The following is an 8042-nucleotide window of genomic DNA, read 5'->3' as shown; positions in this document are numbered from 1 at the left end:
CCCCCCCCTCCGGTTGCCCGCGCCCGCTCCTTGCAAACTCTCCATTCAGCCGGGTTTGTTGTTGCAGTGCGTGCGCCTGGCGCGTGCCGGACTCCCGGCTGAATAAACAGGCTGCGCGCTCGGGGCGGTGACTCGGGGCGCCAGGGGGTGGCTCTAGAAATGGGGACCTTCTTCTTTTTAAAAAGGGTAAATGGCTCTGGGACTTGGGGTGCCTAGGTGGAAAGTCTAGAGAGAAAGTGTCTTTGGAGTCTACTGAGAACTTGGAAGAAAATGCACGGAAGGATTTAGGGAAAAAGTAGCAAAGGAACCTCACACAGGTGGGGAACTGGGGTTCTGTTTTTTTTTCCTTTTTCTTCTCTACCCAGGTTTTCTGGAGGATTATTTGACTGCCCTAAACAATGAAAAACAGACTTGCAATTAGGTTTAGAAAGATGGAAGGGGAGAGAGAGACCCTGCAGACAGTGAGTGACGAATTGGTGGCTGCTTGAGAACTCGGGTCCTGTCAGTGCTACCCTCTCTGAGTCGCCTTTGCTTCTGTACGGGTGCATTAAGTGGACGCTGCCATTCTATCCAGCTTCAAGCATAGGATGTGCTGGACCCAACTCGGCAAGAGTGGAGAGGGTAGAGGACGCGAACTGGCGCTAAGAAGCTGAGGCAGGAGAATCCTAAGTTGGAGGCTAGCTTGAACTACACAGTGAGATATCACTCAGCTTTTAAAAAGCGGTGTGTGTGTGTGTGAGACAGAGAGAGAGAGACAGACAGACAGACAGACAGACAGAGACACACAGAGAGAGAGGTGGTTTAATATACAGGTTCTCTGTAACACCTGCCACTCCTCAGAAGATGCTTTCTAGACTAGCTGCGAAAGGAGAGCGCTCCGGGATATCCCAAACCGCTGGCGGCTGCCGGGAATCGAAGGTGACTGAGTTTGGGCAAACGGAAAGGTTTCCTTCCTTGTCCCGGTCTGCTGCAGCCGCCTGCGGAGGCCTTGGCGCAGCCTTCAACCCGCCCCAGGCGTGTGCCTGGCGGGTCGGTGGCAGGCGACTGGGAGCAGAGCCCGCTGGGGCCGTGTGCTGGCACCGCGAGAGAGGGGGAGGCGCCTGCGGCGGCGTCACCCTGCTGCTGGGACAGTGCCTGCCCAGGCGCCCTTCCTGGGCTTAGGCCTGGCACTCTCTGTCCGAACCAAGTCCAGCTTAGAAACCTCAAGCACTGCAGGCAAAGGTCTCAGACTGCTCTGGTACACCCTGGGCTGGTCTCTGGTCGCGTCTACATAGGCAGAACCAAGACTTTGGCAGTCCTCTGGTGGATTTGTCCGGAAGTCCTCTGGGTTGATGATCAAGGTCTGGAGTGCAGTAATGTCTATGGTGAAGTACCAGGATAATGGCTTCTAGTTATTGTGGTTATTATTATTTTAGTTATTATTGGAGCCGTTTATTTCAGTGTCTCACTACATAGCCAAAGCCTTGAGCTCTTCCTCCCTTAGCTTTCCCAGGACTGAGATTTTGAGCTTTGGTCACAACTTCCGGTCAGGATAATTGCTTCATAGGGTCCACAAGGATGTTCCAGACAGATGTCCTACACATGCCTGGCTAATTAAGTGTTCTTGGTGGAATAGTGGTAACCACGTGCAGAAAGAATGGCCGACTTCCTAACTGAATCCCACATCTTACCTTGACTATCTCTTTGTAGAGAAGAGGTTTGGAGGAGCACAGGATGTGACCACACCAATTCTGCAATCCTTCCCATAGGCTCTACCATAGCCGGCTTATTGACCTCTGGGAGTCCAGCTCCCTCACCTGTGCCCCTCCCCTGCCCACAGAAGCAGAGACTGGAATCCTAGACACCCATCTAGGACGTGAGTTGTGAGAGAGTATGTAGGTCATCTTCTGGTCACAGCTACAAAATGCCCGAGATGCTCCTCCAACAGGAAAGGTTTGTGTAAGCTCACAGTTTTAGAGGTCTCAGTCTGTGATCAATCAGCCCCTTTGTTCTGAGCCAGTGTGAAATGGCGTATCATACTGAAATGCATAGAATGGCAAAACTACTCCTGTATGGCCAGGGGAAAGGGGAGCAAGAGAAGAGTGCTGGTTGGTTGCTGTTGTTTGTTTGTTTGTTTTGTCAACTTGACACATTCAGACTTCCCCGGGAAGGCAGAATCTTCATTGAGAAAAGGCCTCCATCACATTGTCAATTCACAAGTCTGTGGGGGAATTTTTTTGATTAATGACTGATGTGGAGTGGAAGAGTCCAGCTCACTGTGGGTGCTGCCACCCCTGGGCACATCCTCCTGGGTTGTATAAGAAAAGAGGCTGAGCAAAACCACTAGGAACAAGCCTGTAGGCAGTGCTTCTTCCTGGCCTCTGCTTCCTTTACTTCCTGGAGTTGCAGCCCTGTCTGTCTTTCATCCATTATGAACTGCAACTGTGAAATGAAATAACCCTTTCCTTACCTAGTTGCTTTAGGTCACGGTCTTTATCATGGCAATAGGAACCCAACTACAGGGCTGTGACAGACCTGCCTGTACTATTCTGGGAAGATTTAGGGACGGCTTTGGAACGTCAGGCTTGAAAAGTCATTGAGTGTTTATAGCTTCATGCCCTGTTGTGGGAGCTTGAAAGACAGGGATGCTGGAGAAGATGGAGATGACGGAGACCTGGCTTGTAAAACTTTGCAGGGAAGCAAAGACAATTCATGAATGAGTCTGAATTAAGAATCTGTGGCTCTAGTCAGCTGGGGCTAAAATATCAGCTGTGATGAACAAGAGGCCAGAAACACTAAAGTGAACTTCTGTTTTGCCAGGACAATCCATGTTGGTCATCTAAAGCCGGAGCTTAGAAGTCAGCTGCAGCTAAGAAGAGACCAGCATCATCGAGGAACAGGACAGCACTTGGAAACTGGGGACCAGAGGGAGCCAAGGCTGCTCACTATGCTGGCAGCTAAAGATGGTAATGCGTAAGAGCCACCCAGGCTGTGCTGGTTTTAAGGTCATGGTTTCGCACTGTACAGCAGGGCCAGAGTTTCTGAGGAGAAGTCTTTGGTGAAGGTGCAGCCTCACCTCCAGTGGAGACTCTGGCATGTTGACGATATCAGTAGCATGATATCACCGTCCAGGACAGCAGCAGCTGTAGCGTGGAATCCACCTGAGCCTATGACACAGGTTGCATGTGTTGTGTATGGCGGAACAAGAGAAGTGGGCAGCTCAGGCTCTTTGGAGACCAGAAGATTATGAATGAGTCCCAGACGTTGAACACTAAGCTATTTTATATTTACTAAAGTTTGGCTTTGCTCTGATTTGATTAGGATAGCAGTGCCCAGATTCTTCTTTCTTGGAGCAAGTAATTATTTAACTTATTTTTTATTTACAGGAGTCCACAGTTGAGAGACTTTGAACTTCTAAAGGTATTTAGGGAAGAGCACACTGGGCTGTCCAGTGCCGCAGGACCAACCCTGAAAACATACATACAAGTAGCACTACAGACTGAACAGGTTAGCATATTTGTATTTGTATGCAATAACAATTAATGAAAAAAAGAGGCTATAAATTTGAATAAGAATGGGAAAGGGTATATGGAAGGGCTTAGGAGGAAGAAAGCGAAGGGAAAATTGTTGTCATTAAAGTATAATCTCCAAATAAAAAATAAAAAGATGTTAGGTTTTTTTCAAGAAAACTTGGGCTTTTAAAGTATGGAAAATTTTAAGGCTGGAACTTATAAAGTTATACTATGCTTATACGGTGTTATCAGTGGGAGATCTTGGTGATGAACAAGAAAGGAAAGGCTATGGTTTAACGAGTAGTGTGTTTGTGTCTCCAGTTGACAGCAGGTCAATTGTGCTGGTTGGTTTTGTCAACTTCGCACAAACCCAGACCTATCTGGCAAGAGGAACTGTGAGTTGAGAAGAGGCCGCCATCATATTGCCTGCAGACAAGTCTGTAGGGCATTTGCTTGGTTAATTATTGATATGGGAGGGCCCAGGCCACTGAGTGGTGCAGCCCTGGGCAGGTGATCCTGGGGAGGGGCGGGGGAAGAAAGCAGGCTGAGCAAGCCATGGCAGCAGGACAGTAAGCGGTGTTCCTCCACGGCCTCTTCAGTTCCTGCCTTGAATTCCTGCCTTGGCTTCCTTCTGTGGACTGTGACTCAGGCTCTGTGAGCCACAAAGACATATTGCCTCCTTAAGTTTCTTTTGGCTGTGATATTTTATCACAACAATAGAAACCCCAACTCACCCTAACTCATGCCACAGTCTCCTTCAGGCCTCCAGGGACCTTAGAAGCTCCCAAGAGGCCCTACCTATTAGAGACTCTACCATCTTCATTTTCAGAAACAATGGAAGGCCAGATAAGCGATACTTTTGTTCATATACAGCTCAGAACCCTGTGACCTCTCTCTGTGGGGATGAGGTACGCCTCATCTCTTTGGAAAATTCCCACTTATGCTACATTTTTGGGGTGGGACATTCAATACTAAAGACTAAACTAGGTTTTATTTTGTTTTAATTTTACCTTTTGTTTGGTTGGGGTTTTTTTGTTGTTGTTGTTGTTTTGAGACAAGGTTCCTCTGTGTAGCCCTGGCTGTCCTGGAACTCGCTCTATAGACCAGGCTGACCTCAAACTCAGAGATCCTTCTGCCCCTGCCTCCCAAGTGCTGGGATTAGTGTATGGCTAAACTAGGTTTCCCATGGACTATATTTTTAATATTTATTTATTTATTATGTATACAATATTCTGTCTGTGTGCATGTCTGCAGGCCAGAAGAGGGCACCAGACTTCTTTACAGATGGTTGTGAGCAACCATGTGGTTGCCAGGAATTGAACTCAGGACCTTTGGAAGAGCAGGCAATGCTCTTAACCACTGAGCCATCTCTCCAGCCCCTGACTATTTTTTTAAAAAAATAAAGTTGTGTGTATAGTGGATCTTAAATGAGGGGCAAAGAGGGGAAAAATGCAGTTGAGTCTTGGACTCTGATTTTAGTGCCGTCATCAATTTGAATCCCTGAACTTCAGGAGAAAAGAGGGTGCAAATAGACTCAGTTGCACAACACAGGGCCTCGTTCCTGCAGGATAAGCTGCCCTACCCCCATGCTGGGGTCTATCCTAAGGGAAGATGCTCTCCTACCCAGGGAAAAGGTAAGTCCCTAAAGAAACTCTCCACGTTAGGCACCCCTTTCTGAGGATGCCTTGGGAAACCACTGGGCCTGCAGCAGAGGCAGCAAGGGCCCTCAGGACAGAAGACTTGTGCAGAACCTCACTTGTGCCTTGGTTCTGCATCTTGGTCACAACAGCCCGGCTTGCACCTGCATCAAGAACTCCAGACTTCTAATGAATCAATTCACTTATTCAATATGTCTTAAAAAAGAAAAGTTGGAGAAAAAAAAAAACAAAACAAAACAAGCACCAAGTATATTTTATTGTGGCTTTTTGGATAAGGAAGAAAGGTGGGGGCGGAGTAATTTGCAGGCACCCTCACAGGGTCTTTTGAAGTTCTCCAAATAAGAAGAACTAATGCTAACTCTTTATTTTTTTTCTAAAGCCCCATTTACATTATGATTAAATACCTTCCTTGGGCAAGCATAAAGAAAGTCGTTAATCTATATAGCTCTCCAAAGAATCAATACATTCTAAACTTTTGTAGGATTTGTTACACTCTATTTTGTTGTTACAGTAGGCTCGCCCAGCTCTGTCTAGGCACATGGTTCTTCTTCTTCCCTCCCCCTCAGCACCTCCTCCAAGAATGAAAACAAAGCCAAGGTCTTTCACCATAAACAAAACCAGCTGATTCTTCACAGAGAACCCCTGAATAGCTTGAGAAGGGGGAGAAAACTTACAATAAATGGTGCATTTTTTTTCTCTGCTGGGTATAGCATTCAAGGATCAGGGCAGTATTCAAACAGAGGTCCATTTTTTTGCTCAGCAAGCGAGTTTAGAAAAGAAGCGTGGAGTCCATTCAGAGCGCCCCCGCACAATCACGGGGCACTGTGAAGACTATCTTCCATGCCTTGTCAGACTGTTTCTGGGGACCAATTAGCGCTTTGTTGCACGGCTTCTTTTGCTGCGTCTTTGAGCAGCAGGAAAAAGCGCTCTTGAGTCTCCCCTTATTTTGACCATTTCAGTCATTACTCAGTGTAATAATTAATATGACAACTGGACGCTCCAGTTTGTATAGAAACACCTCAGCGACAGGAGCGAGTTTGCAGTGGGTGGTAACGAGCCGCACATCGGCCCCAGAAGCCACACACACAAAAAGGGAATGAATGGCGACAGAGAAAGAGAAGGAATAAAGATAAAATAGTTGGCACAACGCAGAGCGACATAAAACAGCCTGGGACAGAGAGAGGGAGGAGGAACCTGGACAATTAGAAGGGGAGGGGTAAACACCCTACGGAGGTTAACTTAGTTTGAAACTGTTTTGTGAATAGAACCATGGACGTGAGTGGCCAGATTTCAGCCCATTGCCCCCACCCCGCCCTTTTATGAACCATTTTGGAGGAGGGGGTGGGGATAGGGGCTGCTGCAATCTTTAGATTGTTCGGACTCCTAGAAAGTGCGTCCAGCGGCTACCAAGCTCAGATCCCAGCAGCCCCTCGCTTGGTGTTCGAAAAAGCTGGGTCACCTTGACAGGACCAGATATACCGACCTTTTGGGGGGATGAGTTTGGGGAAAAATATATTCCAAACTTCCAGACACTGCATCAACTCTGCACAGTCTGCGTCTGCGGGACTCCGGAGCTGGGAGGGGGCAACGCAGCTACCGCATGTCAGTCTAGTGCTGTGAGCCCCTGGCTGCGACCCCTATGGGACCGCATAATAAATAATTAGAACGTTTAAGTCCGTTGGCCACAGCTCATGCTAATAGACAGATAAGAACTCACACTAAGCCAAAGCGACAGTTTGCATATAAGAAAAACAACAACAACAACAACAAACCCCACAAAAACTCCCCAAACTTAAACCCTGCTCTTTTTGCCCCAACTTGCTCCTTCTGTAATTCCTGTTCCCAAACCTTTTACTTAATTCCGATTCCTCTCACACACCTTCCTTCCCTCACCCACAGCCTCAATATGTCTTCCACCCAGAGGGGCCTCCTTGTGAAGACTGCCCAGACCTCTGAGAGTTCATTCCCAGCTGCCCTGTCCGCCGGTCATCTAGTGATGATTTTCTTTGTATGGAACACAAGCAAACAAGGAAACCCGGGGCTTCTGTACGCCTTGGATGCTGTCCTGGTTCAAGGGGCCAGAGGAGCTTCCAGATGGGTGAAGAGCTGGGGGACGAGGAACAGGGAAGTTCCTGAACTGCTTCTACCGCCTCCCCGAAGCAGGGAAGTTTTACCAAAAGTGTCTGAGGTCAGTCGTGTGTCTCCATTGTGTGGCCACGTGTCCTGTGTCCATCAGCACCTCCCCAAGCCCGGAATCAGCCTGACTCCTTGCTGTGCAGTCTGGGAATACTGTGGCTGATCAATCAGTGGACTGGGGGACATGGATACTGGCACAGAGGGCCAAGGACAAAGTTTACTGGTAATAGGTTTCAGAGGAAGCAGAAGCCAGGCCAGCCACCTAGAGAGACATCTAGCCTGCCTGATTCTGTCAGTCTTCCATGGCTTTGTAGAGCTCAAACAAGGAACAGCACCCAGCAGGATTTTCAGTCCTTTGTGGGGGTGGGGGAGAAGGGGGTGGGGGTGGGGTGGGGACAAGGGTCAGGGAGTAATTTTGAACATGGATATTCCATAGCATGAAACCTGAAAGAGCAACAAAGACAAGATTTAAGGACTTACTCTTTGTAAAATTCAGACAGGAGTGCCAGGCACACGGAGAGCCAGAGATGTGTGTTGAATATAACACTCACCCTGAGATATGGAGCGAGGGGACACACTGGTCCTGCTAAGTACTAGAAAATACTGTTGAGTTTTAAAAGTGACTACAGCTGACTCGGCCATCAATCCATCACATAACTGGCAAGTCTAGTCCCATGAATCGTCTGCGTGGAAGGAAAGACAGTCCATTGGCACAGGGCAGGACAACAAGGGGCTGTCCTGATTCTCTGGATTCCTC

The 8042-nt window shown here is 48.0% G+C and overlaps 1 long non-coding RNA gene across 1 annotated transcript in view; it reads left to right on the top strand.

Moving 5' to 3' along the window:
* Positions 1-7192, top strand: part of LOC113457367 — a 7916-nt gene extending 724 nt beyond the window's left edge. Inside the window, exons 2-4 of the long non-coding RNA XR_003377949.1 lie at positions 2800-2945; positions 3366-3486; positions 7049-7192. This is a non-coding gene — a long non-coding RNA (uncharacterized LOC113457367). The remainder of the gene's footprint in view (positions 1-2799; positions 2946-3365; positions 3487-7048) is intronic.
* Positions 7193-8042: the final 850 nt, after the last annotated feature.

Source organism: Microtus ochrogaster, chromosome 24 (genome assembly GCF_000317375.1).
Source record: "Microtus ochrogaster isolate Prairie Vole_2 chromosome 24, MicOch1.0, whole genome shotgun sequence".
Lineage (NCBI taxonomy): Eukaryota > Metazoa > Chordata > Mammalia > Rodentia > Cricetidae > Microtus > Microtus ochrogaster.
This window is presented reverse-complemented; position numbering and strand designations above follow the sequence as displayed.